This window comes from Cheilinus undulatus, linkage group 9 (genome assembly GCF_018320785.1).
Source record: "Cheilinus undulatus linkage group 9, ASM1832078v1, whole genome shotgun sequence".
Lineage (NCBI taxonomy): Eukaryota > Metazoa > Chordata > Actinopteri > Labriformes > Labridae > Cheilinus > Cheilinus undulatus.
Genome location: NC_054873.1, coordinates 31904454 through 31922406, shown reverse-complemented (window position 1 = coordinate 31922406; position 17953 = coordinate 31904454). Strand labels below are relative to the sequence as shown.

General features: G+C 40.0%; 1 protein-coding gene across 2 annotated transcripts in view; it reads left to right on the top strand.

The window, feature by feature from the left end:
* Window positions 1–647: 647 nt before the first annotated feature.
* lrrc4ca (leucine rich repeat containing 4C, genome duplicate a) overlaps window positions 648–17953 on the top strand; it is a 95037-nt gene continuing 77731 nt past the window's right edge. For both annotated transcript variants that reach the window (XM_041794691.1, XM_041794690.1), the window contains exon 1: window positions 648–1484. The gene's annotated coding sequence lies outside the window, so the exon portion shown is untranslated. The remainder of the gene's footprint in view (window positions 1485–17953) is intronic.

Genomic DNA, 17953 nt, shown 5'->3' with positions numbered 1-17953 from the left:
TCCCGTCGAGAAACGTGAAGTCTGAAAAGGGAAAGGGGAAACAACATTTCCTGCCCTCACTGCTCCAGTCCTGCGGCTGCCTCTCCGATTCACCAGCAGTGACTGGCGGAACAAGCTCTCTCAGGGAGAGCAGCTTGTCAGTGGGAGGTAACCTAAACGAAGACCCCCTTGTGAACTAATCGATCCAGTGTCCATCTATTGCGGGATGTACGTAAATGAAGAACGTACTGAGGTGCTGTAAAGCGCACCGATGGGCACAGCCTGCCTGCGCGCGTTGGAACGAAATCATCTATGAGCCAGAGCAGCTGAATTCAGCCTGCGATCGACACATGAGGAGGCGACGGGGCTCGGACGATCAGAATTCTGTGGATCATAACCTCTCAAGCACAGTTTTACCCCCCTGTGTATGCGTCTCACTGATGGTTACGCGAGGCTTCAATCGGCGAAATGCGTACGTGGATGGAGCGAGGGCGCAGAAGTGATTACTGCTTGTGGTGAACTATAACTCCAGTCCAGACAGTCTGAAACGAGGATCAGCGCGAAGAAAATGTGAGCATTAAGCAAAAGGAAGACTTTTCTTTTCATTTGAGATTGCTGCCTGAGCGTGTGTTGGTGTTTTACATGAATCTTGAGGACATAAGCTGGATTTTTACTTCGATGTTGCATATTTTTCCTTTAAAATGGAGACGCTGAAGAGAAAAAGAAGATGTTTATTCATTTCTGCAACTTCTCCAATCATCTGATGTATAGGATGCCAGTTAATTCGCTCAATAGCGTGACTTATCCCACTGATATAACCAGGAGGGAAAATAGAAAATAAGCGTCTTGAAATCCGCACTGGGTTGTGAGGTGAAATCTAATCAGATTCAGCAGCGTTGATGACTAAGACAAGGGACTTAAAGAAAAAGTTAAATTTGGAAACGACAGCGAACGGGACTTTTAAATAACCCCACCTCTGCCCCTCTGTGCATGGATGATGGTCTACTTCAGTCTGCAGTCCACCGACGGGCTCCTCAGGATGGATCCACCTGGAAATTGACCACATGAGGTTCCCTTCGCCTTTTTGGAGAGGCTACTTTTCAACATTTCAGTTATACCGCAGAGAAAATCTAGGCAGTGTTGCTTCACATGGACCTGGTTCATCACTTTAAGAAAACCTTGGACCCCTAGTGAGTATCCCTTTTTCACCAGGAGAGTAGTTCCAACAATGGCACTTGTGGGCGCCTTCGTGTTCTGTGTATCCTGAAAAAGGAGGAAATATCGGATGTGTTATGAGCACTGTGAGAGTTGAATGCATTTTTATGCAGACTGGTGTGTGGATTACATACAACGTATGGAGCAAAATGTGCCTGACAAGAAAATATCACCCCGGATTCTGCCAAATCGCCTGAGAATTACGGATGGTTTTTGGATGCAGTTTTGTGCAAGGAGCTGGGAGCATCTAAAGCAACGATCCCTAACACTACAGGAGTCTTTATGAACGAGTAAGTTTGTGTTTTGGTGTGAAATAACGTCTTAATTTGACTGCCACACTGAGCCCTGCAATATAACTACCCCTCTCTGATACTTCTTTAATCTTCTTTTGATTTCACTTTAGCAACATTATTCAAATCAGGGCAAATTAATTCCCAGGCTTTGTCGTCATCAACACTGCGGCCTCTAACTAAAAAGATCTCTTATCACGCGCTGATTTGAGGATAAGGAGAAGATGTGCGCGCTCGCGTCGGTCTGCTTGCGTTTCAGCGCGCGCCCTTGAGTTGAATGCGTGGCAGTCAGCTTAGATGTCATTAACACTCAGGAAGATTGAGTTCGCCTCAGTATACCCAGATCAGAATCAAATATTTGTCAATGAAAGTGCAACATAAATGCGCAATGCTTCATGCATAATGCACTCGATCCATGCGCCTTTTCCATACCTGCTGCTCTCAACCTACTTTGAGAACCTGCCATATTTAGCACCACTATGTGTATGTTATGGCGACCTTTGGGGAGAAAATGCATGACATACATATAAAATATTTAGTCCTTGAATTCAAAATTCAAGGATTGCATCTCTGGCTGCAGGCTAAGTCGTCACACATTGGTTTGATTCTTTTTCTTGGCATGGTGCACACAGAAGACTGCTTGTTCACGGCCCCAGTGGAAGCCTGGGAGGGAGCTGTCCTTCTTACGTGGTGCTGAAATTAAAAATCTCCCTCCTTGCTCTGCCTCTGCTCAGCTGGAGAGGACATGAATGTTGCATTTGCTGGCTGAAAAATATGAACCACGAATCATCATTCCCCACTATGCAGTGAAGCAACAGATTACCCAAAAGATGATGTCTGTCTGTCTTTCTATCTATCTGAATATTTCCCCCAACAAAGGTCAGTTCAATCACATCCCAAGTGTTGGATTTAAAAAGTGAGCTTTAAAATAGATGTCTGTCAAGCTGTTGATAAAGCAGTGTTGGTGTTAAAAGCATAAATAGAGGTGGCTGTCACTCTCCAGACAAAGAATGGATTGCATCTCTCACCTGTGAAAGTGAGAAACATGGCGAACATTACTCATCCGCTGAAAGAAAAGCCCTCCAAATGATGGAGTGACACCACCTTGGGGAGACAAATTAGACCACTGATTTTTATGTTTTTTTTTTGGCCTGTCAGAGGCTGAAGCATGATAAATCCTCCCTACATATTCCCCAGATTGTTTGTTGGCAAGTGGTGCAGAGTGATTCATAGGAATAAGTAGAGAGACTATTTCTCCTCCCCATTTAACACTTTTCAAACCTACTCATCCCTGCGGAGATTCTCATGGAGATGAATGTGGGCCGTATGCTTTGAGAAACCATAGGCTACGTAAAAAGACAACGACAACATAAGGAGAAAATGACTTTTAAATCCGACTGATTCACTGGGTACTCACTGAGGATCAGTGTTTGTTTATTTCACTATGCTAGAGTGACAACAGCTGTATCCCCAGCGTGTCCCTGTTAGTCCGTCTAAGCAGTGGGAAAGAGCCTGAGAGCAGGTGCAACACAGGGACTGAGAGGGACTTCCTGCTGCTCTGGTCCTCTGCTGATAATGTTGCTTCCACAGACATCTGTTTTATGTCCAATTTCTCCAGCCATTGTTGTCTGACTTATCTATTTCAAATCATTCCAAGATGCCGTGTCAAGAAATTAATGAACTTGTCAGCCAGAAAAGGGCAGCACTGCAATGAGGCGCCAGGGTCGCGCAGAGCGACAGTCTGTATACCCAGGTTCCCCCTTCCCACAGAGTCTTTTGTCATTCTTTCACCCTCCTCAGCCTGTGACTCAGTCCACATCAGGGCCAGCAATTTGTGCCTTATAATAAAATGTTCATTCCTCAAATCGGATTAATCTCTGTAAAGCCCGGCTTAGGACACCATTAGCATTCATTTCTTTCACTGCTGGAGACTTGTATCAATAATGGAGCTACCCCTACATTCCTCATCTTCTCTTCTGGGTATAAAGTCTCTTAGGGGGTTTCATTCAATGAGAAAAGGGAGAATTTACAGTGATCCGTTATCTACTCTTCAGCCTATTGTGTTGAAGATCAGCAGTGCTGTGCAGGAGGTCTACTGTGGTGGGCCCAAAAAGACAAGAGCCCAGTAATGCTGAAGGTGAAAGAGGCCTTTGTGTAAAGAGAGCAGCAGAGTGCATGGGTAAATGGATTAGATGCCACATTTAAAGTTTGAAACAATATTTTCTTCTGTTTTTGCATCATCAGCGTTGCAGCTCATCCATTGAGAGGGTGGGGAAAGTTCATCAAAATACAACTTTGTTGACCATCAGTCCTTTAATAAAGACTTTTCACTTTGATAGCAGTTAATTAATTTAGAAAAATCTACAGATAAAAGAAACTTTTCTCTTAAGTCACCATTATCTTCACTCATCATAAGTACATTACTTTCTGCAGGTCAAGCAGGATTTCACAATAAAAGCGCCCTTGGCAGAAACAGGCACTTTGGCTCATAATTCAATAAGATTACTGAAGTAGAGACAGTATGCTCTTGTTTAAGTTGTCTAAGAGCAGGATTTGGATCCTTCTTCCTCTTATGTAATAAAACAGACATTTGCTCATTGTTGCAGCAGCTCAATACCAGTCAGGGGCACACTCGTTCCACATTGCAGTGTAAAGTTTAAGCATTCTTTCACTGTGTTTCTTTGGCACTGCTCAATATATATATTCATTTCTATCTTTACAAAAGATACAATGAAAATTAGATTTGATCATCATTTTGCAAAATTAACATCAATGGAAAAAAAAAATCAAGTTAATTCACACTGATTATTTCTGATAATTGGATTTTTTTTAAATTCTGTTTATTTAACCTTTCTTTTGTCAGGTTAGTCCCACTGAGATCAGAGAGCTCTTTTCAAGAGAGACCTGACCAAGATTGGCAGCAACACATAGTGTCGACAACCGATACACTCAAACCCACACAGTAAATAATAGATGTTAACAACAATAATACATCATCAATTATAAACAGTGGGATTCAAAAGGTTTGGATTCACAAGTTCTCACTAAAGATATTCAAACATTCAGGGTCCCCAGGTTTTGAAGTTTCAAATCAGTCTGCAGATTGTTCCAAGCAGATGGCAGACAACCTAAAAGCCTTCTTTCCTAACTCAGTTCAGACTCTGCAAACAACAAAAGAATGCATATTGTGCAAAACTTCCTTTAAGTTTAAGAAATGAAAAGGTAGTCCAGAATTTGGGCCAGAATGCTTTTATAATTTTTTTTCAGCAACATACTAAAAATGCTCCTTTCATAGAGTCAGAACTCTTAATATTTGAAATAAGATGCCAACTCAATTTCTTGATTATATTTAGTAAGTATTTTCTTGGACAATGTTGTTTTCACAGTTTTTTTTTTTTTTCTTTTTTTTTTGGGGATGTGTGCAAGCCAATGTGTCATCGGCATAAAATGAAAAGAAGCATCAGGAATATTCCTTCCAAGGCAATTGATATAAATAGTGAGTGCAAATGGTCCCAGAACCATACCCTGAGGTACCTCCTTTGGTTTTGTAGTACCTCTTTTGAGCATTCGAATTATACAGTGGCTTCTTGCCTCTATTTTGGATGTGCAGTACCGCGTTCCAAGTCGCATGCACCGCACATACATGTGTAAGTGCAGCACGGTCAACATCAGAGTTAACAGTCATTCTGCCACTTCTGCAGCGTTGAGTTAATGTCATCAGCAACCCGCCACTTAGATACAATAATGACATCTTAAGTATCTCGTAAGAAGCAGAGGAAATGAGAGCAAATAAAACTTTAAGAAACAGACAATCACAAGAAATGTGTTTTTATACCCACGAAGTCTAGAAAGAAAAAGACCAACTCACTGATAAGTTCAGGTACGTCATTCTGGGCCTTATTTCAGTGCAGCACTGCTACACATGAAGCAGGAATAGACGCTGAATTTTGTTGATCTGTGGGGACAGGTGGTCGAAAATTGTAATTTATTATGTGATGAACTGGTAAACGAACACCATTGTGATATTTATACTATTGGTTTTACATTTCAGGGAACTAATGTACATAAAATAACCTACATATTTACAACTCTGTAAAGCTCCCACTAAACATCACATTTGAGGCTTTCAAGGGGCTCGTACCCCTTTTAGGGGAACCCAGCTCCCCTTAGCTCCTTGTTAATTTAAACTATACCTCTGATGTCACACCTTCTTATTGAACAGAATATCTCACTGGCAGAACCTATTCTGTTCAATAAGAAGGTGTGACATCAAAGGTAATTTAAACTATACCTCTGATGTCACACCCTCTTATTGAACAGAATAGGTTGTGCCAGTGAGATAGTTTGCGAACCACATCACAGCATACTCTGAAAACCCAGTAGCTTAAAGATGGTACAGTAATGTGTGACCAGTTCTAATACCCAGTTGTTCCATGTGAAAGTATTAATCTAGCTTAATTCTAGCTCTGCTATAAGACTGATGCATCAACGATGCAATGCAATGCAATACAATACAAATATTTTATTTCAACTTATTTAACTCTTGTGTAACCAGGTTAGTCCCATAGAGATCAGAGATTTCTATTTTCCAGGGCAGGGGTGTCAAGCTCAATCACAGCAGGGGCCAGATTCTGGATTCAGGACTAACCTGACGGCCTAACAGGGTCACCTTTTTAACCCATTAAAGCCTGAAAACACAAATTATAGCCAAGAAATTCTAATTTTTTGGAACTGAAATGTTTATTTCACTTTCTACTTAAATCCAAAAAAATCTAAATTTCCATAAAATTTAACATATATATTTTTTGTATCTCATTTGATACATTAAGTGTTTTTGGTAACTGATAATCCACTTGAAGACATTTTTTAAAATCATTTTCCAGATTATATTCAGAAGTTTTTTTAGTAATTTATGATCATATAAATAAGGTGCACTCATGATAAATAATTTTGACAGTTAAAAAGTTAAAATATAAGTTTAAAAGGCTGACAATCTGAGAAAAACAAAATGTATTAGTACAAAAAGATCAAAACGAAAGATTGAAAACTAATGTTTCTTTAAGGCAAACATATGAGAAAGAAAGACAAAATCATGAGTTTAAAAGGTCAAAATATGAAATAAAATTTGTAATCATCAAATTAAAAGTCAAAATATGATTCAAAATTTTAAATTGTATTTCTAAAAGGTCAAACTATGGGATTATGAGGTCAAAGTTTAAAGTTGAAAATATGAGGTAAAATACAGAATAATTCATTAAAAAGGTCAAAATATCTCTTAAAAATAGATTTATGAATCTTAAAGCTAAAAATGTTATATGGGAAGTCAAAATTATGAGTTGAAATGCTCAAAGTATGAAATAAAAAGTCAAAATCTTAAGTTTGAGTCCTAAATGTGAGATGCTTAATTGAAAATATGAAATTAAAATACAAATTAATTTCTTTTCCCTCATTCTTGACTTCTTAACTAAATATTTTTACTCCTTACTTTTTCAGATTTTATGACTTAACAAGGATATCTTAAATCATCAAGGATAAGTTTACATTTTTATACTCAAGGAAATCTGCAGACATCATACTGATGGGCCAGTTATGACAGAAATATGAGATCATCTTGTGGGCCGGATTTAACTGTTCCACGGGCCAGATTTGGCCCCCGGGCCTTGAGTTTGACACCTGTGTTCTAAGGGAACCTGACCAAGAATGGCAGTTAAACACAGTTTCAAAAGTTAAACCACTCAGTTCATAGAGTACACATCAGGAATAAGTACAGAAATGCTAAAAAATCAGCTACAACAGCAGCATACAAAATATGAAAATACCAAATATAATACGAATTAAAAACCCAAATTTGGAATATTTTTCAAGTGATCTGATTTATTTTAATAATAATTAGCTCAGTTTGAGTAAAAAACATGCCAAATTAATGAGACAGGACAACACAAGCATGTTTTAGAGAATTTTTTTTTGGACTTTTTGATGCAATTTTTGCTTCCATGAACAATGTCATGACCCATGAAAAGGGGCTCTACCAGGTGACAGCCACTGCTTAATGATATGATACATTAAAATATGATACAATCAAATATGATGCAGTACAAAACAATAGGTTGTGATATGTCAGGATGTGATATCATATTATATAGACAATATGGTTCAGTACAGTTTATTGTCCCCTTGGGAGATTATGTCTTCGGCATAAAGAGCACTCAAGTCTGGTAGCCAAAAGCCATATGCTTCCTAACGTAATTTATAACTTTATTAGAGACAATTATATTTGCCAGATATTACACAGCTATGACAAATCCTGTGTTCTGATCGGTTAGTTACAGCATCCTGAGGATCTGTCTGCTGTTTCTGTAATTCAGAAAAGGACTCCAGCTTAATCCTCATAACTAGAGGACTATTTTTTATCCAACTGATATGCAGAAGAAAAATCTGATAAATGTGACATTAGTAGACTCTCTCTGGGAATATCTTAAAAAAAAAAAAAAAATCAACGCTAAGTCAAACTTTCATGTCAGTTTGTGAATTCATTGTATTTGTCCTTTAAAAGAGACATATTTTTGGAGCGCATGGTGTTGAGGCTCAGACGCAGAAGTCAGTTAGCTTGAAGATAAGTGCATTGAGGATGTTGATTGCTGCTTTTACACCCAAGCTCAGTCTTTGTGTGATCAATCGTGCACAAAAACAAGAGTCACCTTCAGGGGATTGACGTTGTGGAGATGCTTCATAAGCCATGAGTGAGTAAGCTCGAACACAGGGTGGTCACTGACACAGTGCTGTAAATATGCATCACAGGAAGCTATTGTGAATGTGATGAAAGAAAAAAGAAAGCATTTCATTTTAGCTGTGCTGCTGGTGGATGACGCAGGCACTGCTTTGAAGAGATTAAGAGAGTGTTGTGGTCAGGTTGGTTGGCTGTAAAAATGCTGCAATTTATTACAAAAAGCATCCATTTATAGTCTTAAAAGAGTTTTTTCAACCTGCTGTCTAACCATGAAACCTCAGACTCTATTTTGTGATTCTCTTCTAATCTAATTTACTGTAACAGTCAGACACAAGCATGAATCTGGGCTCTGAAAGTATACACAGACAGACATGGACAGTTTCTTCAGAAGCCTCCTTCATTAGTCATCCTCTCCAGTATGTCTGGCCAAATTCTCCATCCAGGGAAAGAACAGCTGAGCATGGGGACGGCCGCAGCACATTCCGTCAGTCGATGGATTAATCAATCGGCGTTCCAACTCGGCCCATCCATCTCGGGGAATAATCTGGGAGACATCATAAAAGTGCCATTCTGTCATTCTAGTGGCCAGGGAGCACTGCTGCTTCTTCTATCTCTCTCTCTCTCTCTCTCTCTCTCTCTCTGCTTATCACAGAAGGAGGAGTGGATTATACGGAGTCTAGATAAGTTTTCCGCATGGCAACAACGTGAGGTGTTTGCTTGTGTTTCTGCTATTTTGGAACAATACACCTTGAAATATTTTTGCTGCTGTGACTCAGTGCTTAAAAAGGAATTTTCTAACTCTGTCGCCTTCTACTCGTTTTTTCGCCTCCTTCGTAAAATTCAGCTTAGAGCGTCGACCTGAATTCGAGGTGCATCATTACTCACCACTTGCCTTGCATCACCCACCTTGCCAGTCATGATGAGGGTGCCTTTCCGACTTAGTCCTCACCTTCGTCTGCACTGCCAGGTCTTTTTCTTCTCTTGACCTCACTGTAATGTCACATGAGGGGAAGCACATAGCAAAGGCATGACTTCAGTAACAGATTACGTATGAAAGGGGCAAATCATTGAATAGATTTTTTTTAAAGGGACAATGGACCAATAATGAGTAAACAAAATGGCTGTATTATTTTTAATTTTATACCCCATTCCACTTCCACTCACCTAAAGCTTTAAAGGGGACATATTATGCAAAAATCCCTTTTCAAGCATTTCTAGGAAAATATATATGCCCCTTGTCTTTACACAATCCCCCCAAGAATCAGACCACCCACCCCCCCTTTCTCCACCTTTCAGAAAATGTGGGCTAAAACAAGTTGCTCTCAGATTTTCCCCTCATGATGTCATGTGAGGAGTTAGCACCGCCCCCAGGTTCGGTTAGCTCTCCTCGCTTGGGAGAAAGTTCAACCCTCCTTTACGATCCTCCTCTCAGCTGGTCCACATCCATTAAGCAACATCCATTTCCTGAGAGGGGTGGAGTCAGACGGCTCAGTAACATTTAAAGCAACAGACACGGAAATGGCTCTTTATGAGCAGGGCTGAAACAGAGGGCTTTTTAGACATGCAAAAATCCAATAATGAAGTGAGGTTTTTTTCAGCTTCACAGGTATGTTTTGGTGACCTTTGAGACAAATTTGAAATTCTTTTAAAAGGGTGAAATATGTCCCTTTTAAGGTTGGGTGCCTAACCCTTACCTTCTTTGAGTTTTCCTTAGTTTGTGGTCTGTTAAATGGAAATTTATATCCCTCAGTAAGCAAAAAATTTATGTCATTCAGTACGCCATTCTGGTTCAGGTTTTGGTATTGTATGTCACTTCCAACCCCACAGCTGAGGTCACCCCATTGTAGAGATCTGCAACAGATGAGCCAGAAACACCCCACCATAGAGATCTGAAGCCAGATCTTCAAGAGATTGCTGCCAAGAGATTGATTTATGTTTTTGATAAAAAACTGTTTGTGGTTTCTGTTGAGTATTTTGGTCTTAAACCAAACTGTTGAGGATGAAGGAGTTGATTGGTCTCAAGATGGTCGATAACCTGCTGTGCCACAACTTTATCAGGTTTCTTTGATAGTACAGAGAGAATAGAGATAGGGTAGTAGTTGTTAACCAAATCACGCCTCCCTTGTTTTTTTTGTTGTGACGACCGCCTTTTTCCAGTTACTTTGAAATGGGTATAACCATTCACAGCTGTACTTGACTTTTCCATCTGATTTCAGTTCTTTGATGTCATTTTAACCATATGATCTGCTGGTTGAATTCTTTAAATATTCCAAATAGAAGCACCATGGCCATCGCCATCATTTGAGTGTAATATGATTATTTTGCTTAACATAGGACTCATTTATTACCAAAACGTTGTAAAGATGTTCAGAATTAATTTTATAAGACATTTACAAATCAAATTCAAGGCTGCCTTTCTTTATGCTTCAGGGAAGCATTTGTTTAAAGTGACACCAGCTCTGGCTGCCACATTAATCCCTGCTGCTAAATTAAAAGGTTAAACAGGCTGGGGAAAGGTGGCGGGCTATCGCTTACTGGCTCCCTGTATTTTTTTTTCCTCATACATGAATGGTTTTTAACTCCTCCAGGAGAAACAAATGATTGAAACAAGAAAATTGAAGGCAGGGCATGAGAAGAGACCTTCCTTTCCAGCACTGTCTTCTCAATCTTTTGTTGTTTACACTCAAATCTAGCATGAGCCGAGCATGCTGGGAGCTCTGTGCTCCAAACACTTAAAGTTAAAATCATTTGAACTGAAGAACGGCCTTTCAAACTTGTTTTAAGACGTAGCATAGCAACAGAGCCATCTCTCAAGCATCCCCTGGCAGTTTATGGGCTTCTAAGCCTTTAGCAGAAAACACCATAATAATCTGTTTTTAATACTTGGGGCTATTTTAATGCTGTTGGTCTCCTGGAAATGCACTCATATCTTAGTTCATTAATATGAATTTTCATCAATGGCAGTTGGTTTCCTGTCAAACACATCTGTCAGTCTGGAAACAAAGAGAAGCTGCAGTAGTAGACACAAGTGAATGCATGTGCAGGCAGGAGGATGCACTGCTTACCGTTTAACTTGTGGTGTTTTTTTGAGATGAAAGAAAATGCCCTGTAGCTGTAATGAATTCTTGACCTGTTAGAGCTAATGGGCTTCTCCCAGAGGAGGAGAAGCATTTCTTTGTTTTGTTGTTTTGTCCATAACAAATTGCAAGCTTTATCTGCAGGGGGGAAGTTGCAAAGATTTTGTTCTTGGCTCTCTGTACAAAACAGCAAAAGCTTTTCACAAGGATCTGTTTAATTTTCAGCGCTGTGTAGTCTCCAGGTGAAAATATCAGAATACAGAAAAACCTTGGAAGAGAATGGAACAGAAGGGCAAGGAACCAGTCCTAGCCTCACAGCTCCTGCAATGTGTATCAATGAATGAAATTATGCAGAAAAAATGAAATGAAAAATTCAGGTGCCCTTTGAGGATTTCTCTTAAAGCTGTAATGTCAAAAAGCAATGCATCTCAGTTGCATTCATCTGGGTTTGACCTTGAGCGAGGCTGTACTGGCAGTTAAAAATGTTGTGACTTCTGAGAACAGGTGGCAGCTCTTCTCTGGTTAGAAAAAATCATGGCTGCCTCATGGCTTTTCTATGGAAATTAAAACTCATCCACTCTCATAAGAACAGCAATATGGACAAAAGAAATGAAAGAAAGAATAGTTAAACCACCTTTGTGTTGAATACCTATATCATACCATACATTTGAGATCAGCTGATCTCATGCAAGCCCTCATCAGATTGTAACCATCTGATTCTCTCTAAGCACTCTATTGGCTGATTGTACTGCTGCCATATTTAAACTGCTCTAGCCTAGCTATGCTTTGCTGCGCCCCACTTCAAGCCACTTTTTGCAAACTTCCTCCACCCCAGCTCCTCCTCTATGCTATATATGACTTAATCAATGTCATTCTGTTGTCATTGATGCCTGGTCTGCTCTGCGTTCATTGCTGCTTCCCTCCCATGTGTGCTTTTTTTGCTTGATGCTTTACATATACGCTTGTGGAGGGGCAGGGGTATCCCAGAACAGCCACGCCGCCAAATATAAGTAACAGCAATGAGGGTAATATTAGTAACTGAGCACCCAGGGGTGCAGAATAAGTGTCTTGTATTGGGACATCTGGGTCTAGCTTCGCCGTCTGTCCCTCAGACATGCCTTTCGGCTCATAAACTGGATCAGGTTGCCAACAAGACAGTAGGTCAGCTTTGTAGCATAAGTGTGGCCATCTATCAAGACAACAGCATGGTCTGACCCTGAACAGGAGGCACACAATTGAGGACTTTTGAGCTGGTTTCTTGATCACAAGAAATTCCTTCTCTCAAAGTTTACTGATATTGACTAAATGTTGCGATACTACTGTTAATTATGGTGGCAGTACAGAGCAATTTATCCAACAGTTGAAGCAAGAGCTGCAAAACACAAAACTAGAGTACAAAGAGCCACCTCTTTTACATGATTGATACAATCTGCATCCTGTTTGGGAGCTTATATTTTTTTTTTCTTTTTTTTTTTTTTTTGGCATTAATGATAATAATGATATTATTGCTTTTATATATTTTGTGTGTCTGTGTGTTATTTAATTGATTAGACACAACAATCTTTTCCCTACACTACTCTACCACAGGCACACCATGCATTATGCACACAAGCTTTATGGTGTAACATTGTTTTATATGAGGCGTGTCATACAGCCCAGCCAGTGTGCAGATTTCATCTGACCTACCACTTATTTTTTAACCTTGCAAACCAGATGGATTCGCCCATTTCCGTGTTTCTCACTGGTGAATCCATCTTGCAAAGCTCCCATCACCAATCAGGAGTAAAAGGCAGTACTTTCGGGTGCGACGGAGTCATGACGTAAGAAAGCGGCAACAAGAGGCTGGTGTAATTATGGCAGAATAGATTAGCATGGATGCTGCTGTAACATCAGGTTTATCAGACATTTCTTCTTTAACAGAGGAACAAATACAGCATTGAGTGGTTTTCCTTTGAAAAAGAACAAAAGTCATGTACTGACATATCTACAGTCTCAATGGTTTGCGTTATGAAGTGTACTCCTCTGTATTGGCAAACACCTATGACGTTGCGTGTTCTGTTGCTCCGATTGGCCCGTAAAGATGTGATGGTCAGAACATGCATCCAATGACCCTCCAATTTTTTTTTTTTTTTTCAAAGGCTCTGCCCTTTCCCAAATGCTGTCTATGAGAGGTTTTCCAGATGGATGAGTGAAACAAATCTATCTGGTGTGTCAAGTGACGTATTTTCAGGAGTTTAAACAAAAAAATTAAAAGATATTTTCATTTATTCAAAAATGAAACATAATTGGAGTGAAATGCCAGCACACATATCAATGATATGTGATGACATTGCTAAATCAGGTCAGTGAAGCTAAACAGGTACGTTTGCCAGTCAAAAAGGTCCGTCTCTTCTTGTTGCGCTGAGCCAAGTTACCCTGATCACTAAAAAGAGCTTGAATACCCATCACTAATGGCACAGAGACGGACACCTACAAGAGCACAAGGCAGAGGGCAGATAGAGCAGCAATGGAGTTGTGGATGTCTGTGTGAAACAGCAACCTCTAGTGAATACATTTTCAACTTCCACCCGACAGAGGAGACGTGTATGGGTACGTTGGCGGTGACAGTTGTAGTGTTTAATACACACGGATCTTTTTCAATACATAAAGTGAGCACAAATTACCCTTAAAGGTACAGTGTATTATATTTAGCCTGATAGCATATACTGGAACAAACCTGGTTAGATCAAAAAGTAACAAGATACCTATCTTTCTGAGGTTACCACCAGAAATGAGCATCGCAATCTAGAATCTGACTTTGAGATGACACAAACATTCCCAGTTTCACACACTTCAGCTTTAAGGCAGTTTGAAGCTAATTGCTTGGGATTTTTGATGGATTCATTCCTCTCTAATGTAACCTTATGAAACTTCTCAGTTATATTAACCATGATGATGGTTTTAAAAGCGGTGGTATCAAAACGTGTTGGATTTCTGGAGTATTTCACAACCTCATATTCTGTGTTTAGAACTCCAGATTCTGACACCTTTTTATAGAAACAGGAAAGAAAAAAAAGGATAGAGAAGTATTAAAAAATGTCCCAATGTGAGGACAGACTAAATACTCTGCTTACAAGTGCATAGCTGTTTCCACTCATGAGTGCATGTGCTTGCATGTGAACACGGCGTGAGCTCATTTGAGTGTGTATCACCATGAGTGTCGGCATCTTTGTGTATTTTTCTCACTACCCACTCACTTTGTTAGTCTCTGACCTTAATGTGTCACTCATCCTGGCACCTGCATGTAGGCAAGGCTGCCCTACGATGATAGTTTTGATCTGACAAGGATAGACTTACACTTGATTTAATCCTAGTTGTCTCTGTGGAGTCTGCCGAGGTACCAGTCTGTTTCTGTGCTCAGGTCAGGGCCCTGTGACAGGGGCTGTCAGTCGTCTCCCTCACTGTGAGGGAGGAGAGACACGCTCTGGGCACTGAGATGTTGTAGCTGCAGGAATGGGCCCGGGAAGAGCTCATGCATGCCTGGTTAATGGGTAATCTCCCACCAACACAACGAGAATTAATCTTGAACAGATGCCGCCCTCATGTAATGAAACGCTCACTCTTGTTTCCAAACAGGCAGCTTGTCAGGAATCAGGATGAGGGAATTAAAAAAGCAGAAAACAAAAGATTTATTTCCATATTGAGGACAGTTCAATTTAAAAGTTTGAATGTCACTGCTTTTTGACCTTTAAATATTTGCACAGTTCAAAATTAGACTCAAATGGAGGCCTGAATTTAAGAGAAACTAAACAAATAAATGCCAAAAGCAACATTAACCAAATTTATCATAACACTGGTCACTGAAAGTCCTCAAGTAGACATCTGCATGTAGACTAGTGACAATAGTCTTCAGTTTAAAGCTATTTAAACGATGCAGTCAAGACAGGCAGTAGGAAGGTGGCAAATATGCTTGATGGGACGAGTAAAATGTGTGTGTTTGTGTGTGTTGTGTTTGCATTAGCACAGCCCAGTGGCTAGCCTCCTGCAGCCTGTGCCAGACTCCTCAGCATTTTGGCTGCAGCCCGTCTGTCGCTGAGGAGAGATAATGGGAACATTCAAGGCCTTGTCAAAATTTATTTCCTTTTAGTGAAGAAATTAACATTACCAAATCAGTGGAGGAAATGTTTAAATGTAAACCTACATCAGTGTCGCTAGGTTAGGCCAGATTGTGCTGAATATGCTCTGCAATTGATCAAAGTATGTCGGGTAATGTTACAGTGCATGGTTGTTTATAGGATTATCTACACCATACCGCTGACTTTAACCTAAGTTTCCCTTTGTCTTGTTTACTCGTTTGTGGATTTACTGCCAGACATGTTTAAGGAGACTAACAAAAATGTAATGTAGTCAAATTGTTGGATGTGCACCCTGCTTGGCTCATAAAGCTGGCTATATTTGGTTACAATCCATGAAATACATACTGTATGCCAACAAAACTATCCTATAAAGTAATTCTGTCTTTTGCAAGTTCCAAATGCCTAAGCTGGAGTCATGTAATTTCTAAGAGAACACATTTTCCATTTGATTTTTTTTGTGGTAGGAAGATCACTTGACTCGCATCAAAAGGTACCAGTCTTGATTCTACAAAATTTATGAAACAAGACAAATGTGCCTTCCTTCAAAGGCAAGTGGTAAATATTTAACTACAAATCTGAAAAATTATGTGGAACACACAGGTGGAAGAGGCAAACATGTCCATACAACTAGGGATTTAATTTCCTGCTGCTACGGGTACGTTTTTAACCATCCATTCTCATGTTTAAGCTGAGAGAGCAAGTTAGAGATTATGTGCCAGCAACAGCTTTGGAACCTTTTCTATGAGCAAAACTAAACAGGTGGATTGGTGCAGCACCATCGGTAGTGCAGTAGTTGTACCGTAGCATTTGAAGAGGGAGGTTGAAGAGGGAGGTGAGCTTTAAGGCAAAACTTTCACTTCATCCCAACCCTCACCTATGATCATGAGCTTTGGGTAATGGCCGGAAGCATGAGGAGTTCAAGTAGTCGAATTGAGATTCCTCAGGAGGGTGGCTGGGCTCAGGATTAGAGATAGGGTGAGGAGCTTGGAAAGGGATGCTTCAGCTGCAAAGTTTTGCCTTTCTTTTGAGTCAGGTAAATAGAGATTGATGTTTTCAAGCTCCTCCACCTTTTCAGTTCTTATTGATCTGCCTGCAACAAAGTAGGGTACAAATCAGCGTTTCCGCTAGACTTTTTTGTTCCCGGTCAAAATGACTGGTAGTCCTCAATAATTCTGGCCATTTAGAACAACTACTGGACATTTGCTTTAACATTATTTTGCTGCATTAACAGCAGCAAAACGCATAAATCTCTCTCTTATTTTTTTGTGTAAGTGGTTTAAATTATCAAAATGAAAGCTGCGTGCTTTTCCTTACACACGCAGTCAGTTACCCAATATACGCCCACGTTAAACACATAAACAACAACAGTTAGCTTCACATCAGCACCATTAGCACATTGGCCACTATCATAACTTTGCAGCTTACAACAGCCAAATACCATCTTCCGACGACAACAAAGCATCCAAACATATAAACAAAGTGCTCTCTTAACTGGACACTGTGTTAGAACTCTACATTTCAAATGAAAAATGAATCTTACCGTCAGTTGCTAATATCAGTCCTCATGAGGATATAACTGTAACCTCTCTGAAGAGAGACAGCGCCTTCGTTATCAGCCCCAAGCGGTCCATGCCGTTCTGCACGATGTGATTCTGTGTTGACTACAATCCAACTTTATCTGATTAAAATTCTGCTTAACGAGAAAGCTCTGGTCAAACTTTCCCACTTTCCCTGCATAGTCCCCAGCAATACTGAGCACGCGCGGAGAGATAGATTTGCTTTGACGTCATCGTGCATACATAATTAGCCATGTGCTTGCCGTCTGAGGAGATAAACAACCCCAGCACCACAGGACAGCAGATGTTGTAAGATTAGGGAACTTTTAGTTTATATTAATGCTTTCTCGTAACATATCTTCTAGGTTACACAAAATATAATATGCAAGTATTCAGTATTTACATATCTGGTCATATGCATGTTTTATGCCGGACATTTTGACCAGTTATATTTTATCTGCCGGACTTCTGCCCTTTTTACTGGCAAATGCCGGCTAATGGAAACTCGGGTACAAATATTTCTAAACGAATGTGGTGGTGCTTTATGTTGCTTCTGTTGCCAACTGGAGAACCACAAAAGAGGCACAAAGTAACAACAAATCACACTGAAAAAACAACTTTATTTCCCACTTTTAGAGGGACGATGTTGTTGAATGCTCTGTTTTGGCTTGGCTACTTTAGTTGTGCATCCTTAATCTGGCTAAACAAGGTTAGTAGCACCTAACTCCTCACTTCAGCTTAGCTAGCATACTGCCCTATTGACTTTGCATATTGATGGAGGTTGCTGCTAACTTGCTGTGATAAGTTAGCTTCAACTGCATACGAACTTTACTGTAAAATCTCTATTTATGATAGGCCTGTCCTGTTATTGACAGTTGGAGGGGGTGTGATATCTGTGTATTTGATTGAGTTGAAGCCGTTTGCAAGCAGCTTGCTGGAATTCCTGGTTTAACCCTTGAGTCGCTGTTAAAAAAACAAGCATAATAATTCAGTT